The sequence below is a fragment of the Molossus molossus genome, unplaced genomic scaffold (genome assembly GCF_014108415.1).
Source record: "Molossus molossus isolate mMolMol1 unplaced genomic scaffold, mMolMol1.p scaffold_m16_p_3, whole genome shotgun sequence".
NCBI lineage: Eukaryota > Metazoa > Chordata > Mammalia > Chiroptera > Molossidae > Molossus > Molossus molossus.
Genome location: NW_023425366.1, coordinates 83,865,031 through 83,878,475, shown reverse-complemented (window position 1 = coordinate 83,878,475; position 13,445 = coordinate 83,865,031). Strand labels below are relative to the sequence as shown.

General features: G+C 36.2%; 1 protein-coding gene across 4 annotated transcripts in view; it reads right to left on the bottom strand.

Annotated features, from left to right (window-relative positions):
* COMMD10 (COMM domain containing 10) overlaps positions 1-13,445 on the bottom strand; it is a 165,355-nt gene that overhangs the window by 84,394 nt on the left and 67,516 nt on the right. Inside the window, exon 10 of one of the 4 annotated variants that reach the window (XR_004961672.1) lies at positions 3,316-3,592. The exons of 2 other annotated variants lie outside the window; for them this stretch is intronic. The gene's annotated coding sequence lies outside the window, so the exon portion shown is untranslated. Of the gene's footprint in view, positions 1-3,315; positions 3,593-10,801; positions 10,857-13,445 lie in introns of those variants that run through there. One more of the 4 variants, XR_004961671.1, reaches the window with a different exon arrangement.

Here is a 13,445-nt window from a genome sequence, read left to right as displayed (position 1 = left end):
TGAAGGCAGGATGATAAATTAGGAGAATAATGCACTCTTATGGGATGGAGATGATGAAAGCCTAAGCTAAAGCAATGAGGATGGGAAGATATTAGTGGAAATAGCATGTACAGTACTTGGCATATATTTTAAATTTATGAGAATTAGAGGATAAAAATGAAGCTCTCACCAGGCTGGTGTGGCTCACTGGTTGAGCATCGGCCCAGGCACCAAGAAGTCCCAGGTTCAATTCCCGGTCAGTGCACATGCCCAGGTTGTGGGCCCAATCCCCAATGGGGGGCATGCAGGAGGTAGCCAGTCAATGTTCTCTTACATCGATGTTTCTATCTCTCTCTCCGTTCCTCTCTCTAAACATCAATAAAGAAAAAACATTAAAAAAAAAAAATGAAGCTCTCTTAAGTTTTTCTTTCCTTTCTCATATCCCATTCCATATGTCCAGCTTCTTTCTAATTATTTTCCACTACCACCAACCTCTCTCAGGTTCTCCACCTCTATTAGGATTCTTTATCCACAGGATCCCAAATCGCCTTGCTGTGGCCCTTTCAAGACAGACACTGTGTCTCTAGGCCTTATGCGGCCAGTCAGTGGCACTCTGACTACTTTTGCATGTACAAGCACCAGCACCAGCTTGACTATGACCCAAAGGGTTGCTTCCTGCTTGCCCAGCAATTGTGGACCAACTCTGACCCCACCAACCAAGCAAATTTCTCCACTCTCCAGTAGGCTACAATCACATCTTCTCCAAAGAGGTCTGATCTCTGACTTTGGGGAGGGGTCCTCTTTTCTAAGTTGTTCCTTCCTTAAATACTCTCCTTCAGCTAGAGGGTATCTGTTATAGTTCTCTTTACATTTTTATAGTTACTCACCTTTTGCAGTTTAATATTTCTTTAAAAAAAGATTTTTTTTTTAATCCTCACCCAAGGACATTTTTAAATATTTTGTTCAGATAGAGTGGGAGAAAGACAGAGAGAGAGAGAGAGAGAGAGAGAGAAACATCGACATGAAAGGGACACATCGAGTGGCCACCACCCACACGACCCAACCAGGGCCGGGGACAAACTGCAACTGAGGTATGCGCCCCTAGCGGAAACCGAACCCGGGTCTCTCTGGACCGCAGGCCAATGCTCTAACCGCTGAGCCAAACCGGCCAGGGTGCAGTTTAATATTTCTTTATATTAAACTTCCCCTGTTTAAATTACTTTGTGGTTTCTGTCTCCTGAATGGATCCAGAAAGATACTGAAAACAATAGTAAAAATAAATAGCTTAGCCCTGGCTGGTGTGGTTCAGTTGGTTGAATGTTGACTCATGCACTGGGTTCGATTTCCAGTCAGGGCACATGACCAGGTTGCAGTCTTGATCCCCAGGAGGGGACATGCAGGAGGCAGCCAATCAGTGTTTCTCTCTCATCAATGTTTCTTTTCTATCTCTCTCTCTAAAAATTCAATAAAAACATATTTTTTTTAAATTGAGCTTAATAAGAACCTACAAATTAGGAAATACAAAATGTCCTCATAAAGGCCTCAGAATAATACTCAAGCTCTCAATTCAGTGAATGTTAGGTTAATTACTTAAGGTTCTATTTGTTAAAGCCTAAAGTAGAACTGTCAAAAAGTTTAGAAAGCTGACAAGGTCAAGGTGAGACTCAAATTCAGAACAGCCTGCTTTCAGGTCCATTTTTTTCTGTTTTTGTTTTTTTAATTATTATTATTGTTGTAAAATATACGTAACATAAAATTCACTATTTTAACCATTTTTAAGCGTACAGTTCTGTAGCACTAAGTACATTCACATTATGGTGCATAACTTTTTCATCTTCCCCAACTAAAATTCTGTATCCATTAAACAACAAACCCTATTCCCCCCAGCCCCAGGCAACCACCATTCTGCTTTCTGTCTCTAACAGTTTGACTACTCTAGGCACCTCACGAAAGTGCAATCATACAATATTCTCCCTTTCGTGGCTAGCATAACGACTTCAAGGTTTGTCCACATTGTAGAATGCCAGAATTTCATTCCTTTTTAAGGCTGAATAATATCCCATTGTGTGTGTATATTATATTTTTATCCAATTATCTATCAATAAACACTTGGGTTGCTTCTACCTTCTGGTTATTGTGAATAATGCTGTTATGAACATGGGTATCCAAATATCTGAGTCCCTGCTTTCACTTTTTCTGAGCACATACACAGAGTGGAACTGATGAATCATACAGAAATTCTGTTTAATTTTTAAGGAATCACAATACTATTTTCCACGGTAACTGCACTGTGCTACATTCCCACCAACAATGCACAAGGATGACCAATTTTCTTTTCATGCTACCATTTAATAAACACCCATTCTATGCCATGTACTCTGCTGCATTTTCACATAATGACATCTACTTAAAGGTATTCATTCATCCTATTCATGTATAGTTATTTACTGAGTAACTACTGCATGTTAAGTACTATTCTAGACCTGGGGACTACAGCAGGGAAAACGATGTCACTGCCCTTTCAGGGTTCATATTTCATTGGGGTGGTGGCATGGACAGAAAAATAAGAGGCAAACATATGTCAGGTGATGATAAATTCAATGGAAAAAAACAAGGTAAGGAGATACAACGTAATGTGGAAGTGTTTTAATGGGGTGGTGAGAGAAGCCCTTTCCGACATTTAAGGAGAGGCCCGAGGAAAGTGAAAGAAACAGCTATGGGAAGGCAAAATGAGCAAGTGACTTGCTTCCCAGCAAACTAATTCTTCATTTCTTCTAATCAGCAGGCTATATTTTATCATAGCTCCCATAAAGTACAATTATTTAAAAGACAGAAGTTATTCAATTTAAAATCATTTAAAATAATTTTAAACCTTTAGTAAACATTTATAATTTGACCATTTCTTTATAGAGAAGTTAAAATGGGACACATCAACAGACTTAAGGAAAGATTGTTAGCTTTAATAAACACTAAGTCAGAGTGGCTACTATTTCAACAGTGACCAGAATGGTTAGTCAAGGGTTTCTGTGAACATAGCAATCAATAGGCAATTGAGAGCATGTAAGTTATACAGGTAAACTCCAGAGTCATCCTTAATGACTCACTATTTCTCGCACTTTATATCCAATCAACAAATCCCACCTTCTTTACCTTCCAGAATAACCTTTCACCACCTCTACCACTGTCATTCTGCTCTAAACCTCTATCATCTTTTGACTGAATTACTACACTAATCTGTTAATTGGTTATTCTGCTTCTGCCATTGATCTCCTGCAATCTATTCTCGGTACAGTAGCCAAAGTAATCCTTGTAGATTATAATTCAGATCATGCATCTCTTCTGCTCAAAATTACCCACTGAGAATTTTTACCAGGGCCCATAAGGCTCTACAGGATTCCATCTTCTCCCACCATCATTACTCTCACCTTATCAACTGAAACGCCCATCCTCCTCACCACAGAGTTGACTCTTGAGGCCACAGTAGCCTCCTCACTATTCTGGAAATACAGTAAGCATCCTTCCTTCTTAGGGCCTTTGCATTTGCTGTTTCTTCTTACAGACCATTCTTCCTCAAGACGTGCATACTTCTTTCAGGTCTCCAGTTAGAGATTACCTTATCAGAGAGAAAAGCCTTCCCTGACCACCCCATTTAAGAGAGTACCCCATTATTACTGATCATCTCCATACTCTATTTAGTTTTTCTTCTTTATGTTCTTTCTCCACCTACAGAATGAAATATCTAAGATAGGGACTTGCCTTTAATTACTACCATATCCCCAATACCTAGAGATGCCTGGCCCATGGAATGCTTTCAGTAGACGTCTGGTGAATGAAATAATGAAGGAATCTCTATCACTGATATTAATTGCTGATTGTTCACATTCCAGGGGAAAGGGGGATAGTTCAAAAATGTTTCAACAAGGATATTAATACCCAGTGCTCTGGCTCCTTTAGTTAGAACATGCAATTCTATTTCTATTTGTACAAATATATCTATAGAAGGTGAATGATTTATGAAACTATAACTCCTCTACTGAAAACAAAGAACCAACTATAACTTTTGGAATGACTTCTGATCATAGCTAGAGAGGTGGAAACTGAAAGCTACCAAAAGTGAAGGGCAAACACCAAGTACTTCATTATCTAGGATGCAAATTAATCTTTTTTTAAAAGCTATTCACAGTGTGATGGCTGAAAATAACCACTACCTGTTCGAATATATCTATACTAACTATATGAATTAAATTGCATGATCCAGCATGCCAAAACGAAGTAAAAAGTTAAAATGTTAAAAGTCAGGAAATTCCAAAGTTTATACTCCTACTCTTAACATTAACTTGTTTACCTTGGCTTATATAGCATCTGAAAGGTATATATAACAGGAAAATTGAAAATTACTACACTCATAGAAATAATATTGAACTGTGGCTGCTAGAGGAAGTATAACTTAGGAATTTCCTGAGTTCTAAGAAATGAAGTTTAATGCCAAGGCTTTTTCCATTTGTAAATTACTTTAAAAATGAAATAAATGGGCAACAAGAGGCAACTGTTAGATGAATTAAGATTATATGACATTGTCTTGATCTTAACTCATTTATACCTAAATATTTCCATTATATATTAAAAGAAAAGGTGAATACAAAACAGAGGGTTGTGTACATATTAATTCACATTACTGTGAACCTCAATGAAGGCTCCAATACTGCCATAATTTTACATAGTTTAAATTTTACAAACTTAACAAAAGCAAAATACAAAGCTCTAGACATATATCAAATAAAATTATTAAAGATGTTTCCTTATACTAATGCAATCTATGTATTACTCAAATTTACACAAGAGTACCAACACTGAACTATCATTAAACAATTTTTCAAAAAGATAAAAAGCATGGATTGTTCAAGACCCAAAGCCTCACTATTTCAAATGTACAAGTTAATTAAGTCCCTTTAATTTTAACCTACATATATGTACAGTCCGGACCGGACTCAGAGGAACACGGGTCTCTCCTCCCCTCTTCTCCATGGCTCCTGGCCTGGCCAAAGCTGTGGCTACCGGGGAAGACACCCTGAGACATGGCTTCACAACACAGAACACTGTCAGTCAATCTTTTCTTCAAATGGGAACTCAATTCTCTTTTGTAAGGTATCAGACTAAAACTCCGTAGGACTGAAGAAAAAGCACTTAAATATTTCCTACCTAAGATAGATACCATAAAGCCATAGTCAGTCTGAGCAAATACGCCAAGCCTGAGGGAACTACTATGCCTTTGTAAAACCAAAAAGCTAAAGGTGCCAGCAAATTTAGAGGAGGAAAAAGAGGCAGCATCAGCATTCCTACAGAACACAATTAGCAACTGCATAGAATTCTTTATATAAACTCTCCCCTTCCCCCTTTCCCTACCTCTTACCCCCTTGTTATCCCTGAGGTAGTGTAAATAAATCCTCCCACTCCTGTAATAATCCGAAATTCTTCTCCTCCCCCACCTCCATCCAGCCTTAGAGACTAATTTAATTCTCCACAAAATGAACAGCTGGTAAGCCAATATGGATGTTTCCTTAACATTTTACATGCTTCTCAATATGTAATATATAAAGTTGTTGGGCTAAGAGATGTATTTTTCCAGTCTTGAGTTATTCTTCTGTAAGCTCTAGACATATCACTAAGCAAAATCTTTTGTGGGGGGCACCAACTAAAACAAAGTTTAAATGTAATTCACAAAACAAAGCACAGCATTTTGGGTTTTTCTGCACAAGATGGTGCAAATAAAACTTGCTGAGACTTTCTCCAGAGTACTTGTCCATATAGAAACATAGATAAAATGGGCATGTTTAGCCACTGACAAAGTCCTAAATTTGGAATTAGAAAATCTGGGTTCAACTCCTTCAGCTTTGCAAATAATAATAAAATAACACTGTACATCTTTACAAAAATAACTATTCTCTGCATCTTACTCTATGGTTTTCAATATATTTTCCCTCAAAGAATCACAACCAATAACTGCTCTGTGGAGCGATTATCATTGCCATATTACAGAGAAAGTGACTCAGTTGCACAGAGCTAGATGTGCCAGCGTTCAGGACTAAAACAACAGAAATATTTTAACGTGCTGGCATCAACCATACAATGTCCAAGTATGCCACAAGGGATGCAGAATACCTCCCCAAATGCAAAGAATAACATGCTTAGTGAGTCTGCCACCATAATACGCTTGCAGCAATACAAGTCCCCCCAACCTCTTAAGTGGAGATACATGGTAACCAAGTGTTATAGACTGAATGTTTGTGCCTCCAATTTTCACATGTTGAGGCTCTGCCCCTCAGTGTGGCTGTACCTGGATGGGGCCTCCAAGGAAATAATTAAGATGAAATGTGGCCATAGGGTGGAGCTCTGATCCCAGAGGATTAGTACCCCTGTAAAGACACCAGAGAGCTCACTCACTCTCTCTGAGTGCACATCTGAGAAAGCAGGAGGCTGCATGCAGGGAAGGGAGCCTGCACCAGAACTGAGTTTGTCGGCATCTGGATCAAGCCTCTAGAACGGTGAGAAATCAATGTCTGCTGATTAAGCCAACCAGACGGTGGTATTTTGTTAAGGCAGCCCTAACAGACTAAATACACTATGTACATATGACCTATAAGAGTAGCTAATTACTATTTTACAGTAAAAAAGTACAATGACCAAAAATATGATATAGTTAACTATATTCCTTGTTAGAATGGTGCTTGGAGAAAAGAACCAAAACCAGGGGAGCTTGATAAGTAGGATACTTTAATGGTCTGAAATATCCTCCTCACCACAGGCACCCCTCAACGACAGAACCAGATTATTCACTTTTATGAATTAAATTTCCTTTCTTCAGGTCCTTGTCTCAGACCTTCTTCGGGCTTCCACAGCACAAGGCCACTTCAGCAACTTCAGAGGGGCACACTTTCTTCAGCTATGCTAATAAACTGAACAGCTATAGGCTTTATCAGTGACTTTACAGATCTTGGCCATGATTCATTTTGTGTACAGACAAAATAATTCTCAGAGGGCAAAGAATTTTCTTCACTTCCAAGTCTTTACAGGGTGTGTTGCTCTAGCCTCCAAGAACTTTAAACAGATTCCAGCGCTCAGACTGTAACCCCTGTTCATTCTATTATGCCAGGAGCCTTCCACAGCTTATTAAGTAGCTGTATATAAAATATCATATTTGTTCTATACAACAAAAAAACCCTCTGAGAAAAGTTATACTTCTTTTCCTCAAAAATTAGGAAACTGAGTCTTAGTAAGTGGTAAAGCTCACAACCAAACTTTTTTTTTTTTTACTACTTCACATATTATGAGTAAACAAATGAAGAATTCCAAAATTCCTCAAAATAAAAATCTACATAGTTACTTGTAAACCATGATAGTTAGCTTTTATAATGAATGCTTTATAAGCTAGACAGGTACTATTTTGGCTTAACTGTATTATTTCATTAGCAGTAATGGTATGAAGATTTGACAACTTAGACATGCTTACAAGAAGAACTTACCCTAAATTGATAAAAAAAATGTCATCATTGATATATCCAAAGCTTTGTAAAAACAACTGTCAAATACTCATACTTATTTGGAGGAAAACTTAACCTGTAATTCAAAATAAAGACCAATCCAGAGTTTGTTTCTATTGGTTAGGGAAAACAGTTACACAAAGTCATCTCAGTCACTACTGTGTATCTGTAAACATGTAACTTCAAAGAAGAGAGGGAAGAAACTGTGTTTATTTATTCATACACAAGACATAAGCAAAAATTTACACATAAATTTCAAATAAAAATTTGGTGTTTTTTTCTTTGTGCATCACTTGGTTTTTAAATTAAAATCTGTGTATCATTTAATCATTTTTAGAAAACATAGAAAGTGTTCTATACAGAAATGGTTTTAAAAGTAAAATATCACTTTTTGGTGCTTTATATTATAGTAACAAAGAGTAATCTCTTACTAATTCAAGAATGTAATACCACAAAATAAATATAACCATAAACTATAAATTATTTACAAAATAATCAAGAGCCCTGGCTGTTTTGGCTCAGCGGTTAGAATGTTGGCCCATGGACCAGAGAGTCCCGGGTTCGGTTCCCGTAAGGGCATGTACTTCAGTTGCAGTTTGTCCCCAGCTCCGGTTGCGGTTATGTGGGTGGCAACCAGTCGATGTGTCTCTCTCATGTGGATGTTTCTCTCTCTCCCTTCCTCCCTTTCTCCCTCCTGATCTATCTGAAGATAAATACAAAAAATATCCTCAGGTGAGGATAAAAAATAAAATAAAAAATAATCAAGACACTTTCCTTGTGTTTTTTTTTTTTTGTTGTTGTTTTATGTTTTTAATGATAAGATCTTTTCAAAAAGAAAAAGGCATCATTTAAAAAATAATTTTAGAAGGTGCTCTAAAAGATCTATGCAGCTCTAGATAGGAGGTACTAACAAAGATAGGAGGTACTTTTGATATTAAACATATTTGTATGTATCTAGTTAACTGCTGTATTATTTTTAAATTTCTCACTAAAGTAAACAATTATCGCCCTTTAGCTTACACTTTAAGTCAAAGACTCCTCTCTTCTTATTTGAACCTCTAAAGAAGTGGTAAGAAGCCAAAGGTAGTAGAGCTGAGGGAGGAATATGATATGAGTAGGTCAAATTACTAACAATGCCTGGCTCCCTCACTTCAGTTTACCCAACAAGATTTCGAGAAAGGGAGAGAGAGAGAGAGAGAGAGAGAGAATATTTGACCTACTTGAAAAAAAGGTGCTGCATTTAAAATAGTTCCAAAATGATTCCTCCAAATTAGGTCTTACATGGTGTTCTATATATGATAATCAAAACACTGATGGGGACATGTACCATATCTCTTCCAAAAAACTCAACTACAAATTTCACAAGATAGTATACCAACTGTGTTTTTAGACAAGGCACACACTTTTGCTGCTCATTATACTGTTGTATTATCCAACCAAAATTCATTCCAAATAAACCAAGTTCAGTTATAAAAAATGATAAATATATATAATCCACCCAGATGGGCTAGGGCTTGGTCACCATCTACCACCAACACATGCATTCTTTCTTACAGCAAAGAAATTTACCATGAGCTACTGGGTTAGATCACAAGCTAGCCTGGTATCAGGGTACCTCATTATAGAGACAACAGCTACTAAAGGTGACAGTCCATGTCCAATTAAAATTTTAAATACACACTATAGATAGAATGAGTTAGATGCATAAATATGATATATCTTACATGATATATGTTATATATAAACTATTTCATATATATCTATATTTGTGTATATCAGATAGATAGATAGATAGATAGATAGATAGATAGATAGATAGATATCACTAAATGAGAGTTGATTTGCATATATTTGGTCTAGTTGACCCACTTTACATGAAAAGCTCCAGGTTTTTAAGGCAATTTGAAAAAGCCTCTCTAACATAACTAAATTTAAGAAACAGAGTTGCTCCTAAACCTGGAAAAAAGTATCTGGGTCATCTATTCCAACTGTCTATATCAAGAAAGATTTCCTTTGGCTGACTTTATCCAACTGCCATGGCAACAGCTATCGTCAATGCATATCAGTGCAAGCAAGGGAATTTAGTGATTAGATATATTCTGCTTCAGAATTATTAAGGTCATTAATGTGACCTTGGGGAAATCATTCTCTCTTTTTATAAAACTCCCAACTTATAAGAATAAGAATTAAAATGTTTTGTAGTAGGTGACAGAGAAAAGTAAAATGCTTAAAATACACTGGATCCTAGTAAAGTTGCCTTTGTCATAAACAATAGCAACAACAGCAGCAACAAAAAACAACTTCGCTAGTTATCTTCAGATCTGATTCTGATTATCATCACTAATCATGACTATGTTAGTCACTTAACCTTCTTATCTTCAGTTTTCTCTATTAACATTAATAAAATATTAATATGCAGAGTACATACATAGAAGCATCAGTGGTATGTGTGAAAATACTTTAAAATGATAAAGAACACCCATCTGAATTATTATATAGTTATAAGTATAATTAATGAGATTGGAAAATGATATTTTCTAAATATTTTATTAAAATTACTTATTAGTGTAAAATTGGTGGGCTCATCACCACAGTCTTTTGTTTATTATCTGATTCACTTTACTACAACAAAATTTTAAATCTTTCCATTTTTCTCTATATTTGATTTATTTTTCTTTGTTTTATGACTCACATATTATATTAGCTCCCTTATCTAACACTTTCAAACAATTTAACGTCAAAACATATTTGTTAAATTCCAAATATGTACAAGGTACTATATGCCTTGTCCCTTCATCAAACTGGATTGCCAAGGCCCCTTCGTTCTTTAATTTTTAACTTGCTTGGGTTTACATTCAATTTAAATGGTAACTTTACCTGATATTCCCTTTACCTTCAGCTACTTATAGAAGCAAAAAGAGAGGAAACTAAATTTATTCAGCTCTTATTATGCACTTGGCACCACATTATTTACATACATTATCTCAGTCATCCTCACAATAACACCAAGAGATAGGTATTCACATCCATTTTAGAGATGAGAAAGATAAGAGAACCAAAGCAGAGAAAGAATTTAAATCAGGTTTGCTGAATCCAAAGTTTATGATCTTCCCACTAAAGCAGTAGTTTCCAGACTTTTAGATTTCATAGACCAGTACAATGTGCGCACTCACACACACACTCACACACACACATTGGTGGGCCTCATAAGGCTGGCAACATTTTATTTTCTAAAAGATAATACCTTTTTTAAATCCCTACTACTTACCATCAGCATTATTTTATGAAGCAAAAAGATATTAACGTGAGAAAGACAATCTCAAAATGTAAGCAAGCCTCCTGAAGAAAGAACAGTAGACAACCTTATATTTTCACCATAGAACAGTACATTGTTTCCCATATGAGAGAAGTAGAATATGGAGCCTAGGACATTGTCCTACATACTCTTCCACCTCACTGAAAAGGTGATAAAAATGCATTTGCCTGACTAATGCCATAGGTTTTTCTCAAAGTTTTACATGCCAGGATTCTGAGGACAGAAAAATTATAGAAGCTTAAAAATAGCCCTGGCCGGTTTGGCTCAGTGTGGGTCTGCTGTCCAGAGAGACCCAGGTTCAGTTCCCACTATGGGCGCATACCTCGATTGCAGTTTGTCCCTGGCCCTGGTTGGTCGTGCGAGTGGCAGCCACTCATTGTGTCCCTTTCATGTCGATGTTTCTCTCTCTCTCTCCCTCCCACTCTATCTGAACAAACAATGGAAAAATGTCGAGTGAAGATAAAAAAAAATGTTTAAAAAAAATAATAAGTTAAAGAAGCTTCTGGTATCAACAGATCAACAGTTTCAGTATTACCATGTATTTTCACAGACAGCAGTGCTTCTTTAGGCTTTTATCCTCAAATAAAATCTTTATATCTGATACAATCAAAAGAGTAGTTAAAAAGTATAGCTCTATTATCTCGTACCTAAGAGATTCATCCATCTTCAGTTGTTCACTTGTCTTTCCAGCCTTATCTATCACATTTATGCAACATTTGATATTAAGTTGCTAAATTACTATTTGAGTGTCAATATAAAATAAATTTATTAGCTCATTGCCAATGCCAGAAAAAGTATAAAATATTAATTAATAAATTTGAGCTAAGTTTTCAGAATAAATTTACATTTTTAAAATTCATAGTTTGTCCTCAAAACAGTGACCAGCAGCAAAAACCATAATTATGAGATGTACATATCTAAAAATTCACTATGGTTTCTTCCATACCTGTATTTCTAATTTCATCTCTTTACTTAGCAGAGGATGAGATCAAATAGACAGAAAATGACCTGCTGTTTGCTATCCAACTGTACTTGAAACTGACCTCTATAATTCATTACTTGGAAATAAAGTTCATCATTTTATGCAATAACTCTTTTAGGCCAAAATACTTTAAAAATCCTTTTTTTAAGGATTAAATAATATCCTGATTGATCTACAACACTTTATATGGTACATTTAGGTTATATATCTCTAATGTCAAAGATAAAAACAAATAAAAATAAATATTCTTGATTTTGTCACTGAATCCCTTAAGATTATAATAGAATATTACTGGAACAATCTATTAATATTATAAATGAAATGCTTTCTCACTTAAAAAAAAAGCTACAAGGGAGGTAAATTAAACATTTTTCTGGGCAATCTATTTAGTTTTAAACCTAACTGATTTTAGGCATTGCATAAACTCTTCCCCTTTCTCAGACTATCCATTCTTTTGTTTCACTTACTTTTTAAGACCTAATTCAAATGTGTACTCTTTTGTGGAGTCTTCCCTGGATCTAGATAAGATCAATCAAACACATCTGTGTACTCACACTACACTTTGAATAAACCTCCATAATTCAATTCCATTTATAAGTAACTAGTATGTTGGGCAACAATTAATTGCATTATTTCAAAGCCTTTTTTTCTTACATTACTGTGAGTCTGTCCAGCAGAGGAACCTTAATACCCACTTTTATTCACTCATTACCTATCACAGACATTGGCAGATAATAGGTTTAAAACAACCTTCATATTTTATTAAAAGTACACATTTTTTAAAAATATGTTTTCATTGATTTTTTGAGAGAGAGAGGACAGGAGAGATAGAAACATTGATGAGAGCGATAAATAGATCAGTTGCCTCTTGCAAGCCCCCTACTGGGGGTGAAGCCCAAAACCTAAACATGTACCCTGACTAGGAATTAAGCCAGGACCTCTCAGTCCATGGGATGACACTCACTGCACTGAACCATACCAGCCAGGCTAAAAGTACACTTTTTTAAAAAATCCACACCCAAGGATTATTTTTCCATCCATCTTCAGGTAGAGTGGGAGGGGGAGAGAGAGAGAAACATCAATGTGAGAGAGACACATTGATTGGCTGCCTCCCACATGACCCCGATGAGGGCCAGAGAATGAACAGCAACAGAGGTACATGCCCCTGACCAGAATCAAACCTGGGACACCTTGGTCTGCAGGCCGACACTCTTACCACTGAGCCTAACCAGCCAGGGCTAAAAGTACACATTTTATTAACAAAACTATATATAAATTTGTATTTGCCTTAAATATAAAACCTATCATTTGATCAACATCTTCAAATTTTATTATTCTAATGCAAAATTTGATTCTTGACCGTCCTCTACAGTTGAAATTGACATATATAAGTGCTTAGGTCCTGGAGGGTGTGACTCGGTTGGTTGGAGCATTGTCCTGTACACTGAAAGGTGGCAGGTTTGATTCCCCATCAGGGCACATAACCAGGTTTCAGGTTCAGTCCTGGTTAGGATGCATATGGGAGGCAACTGATTGATGTTTCTCTCTCTTTTTCTCCCCTTTCTCTCTCTAAAATCAATTAAAATATTTTACAGATAAAATAAAAATAACTGGTAAGCATCAATATGTT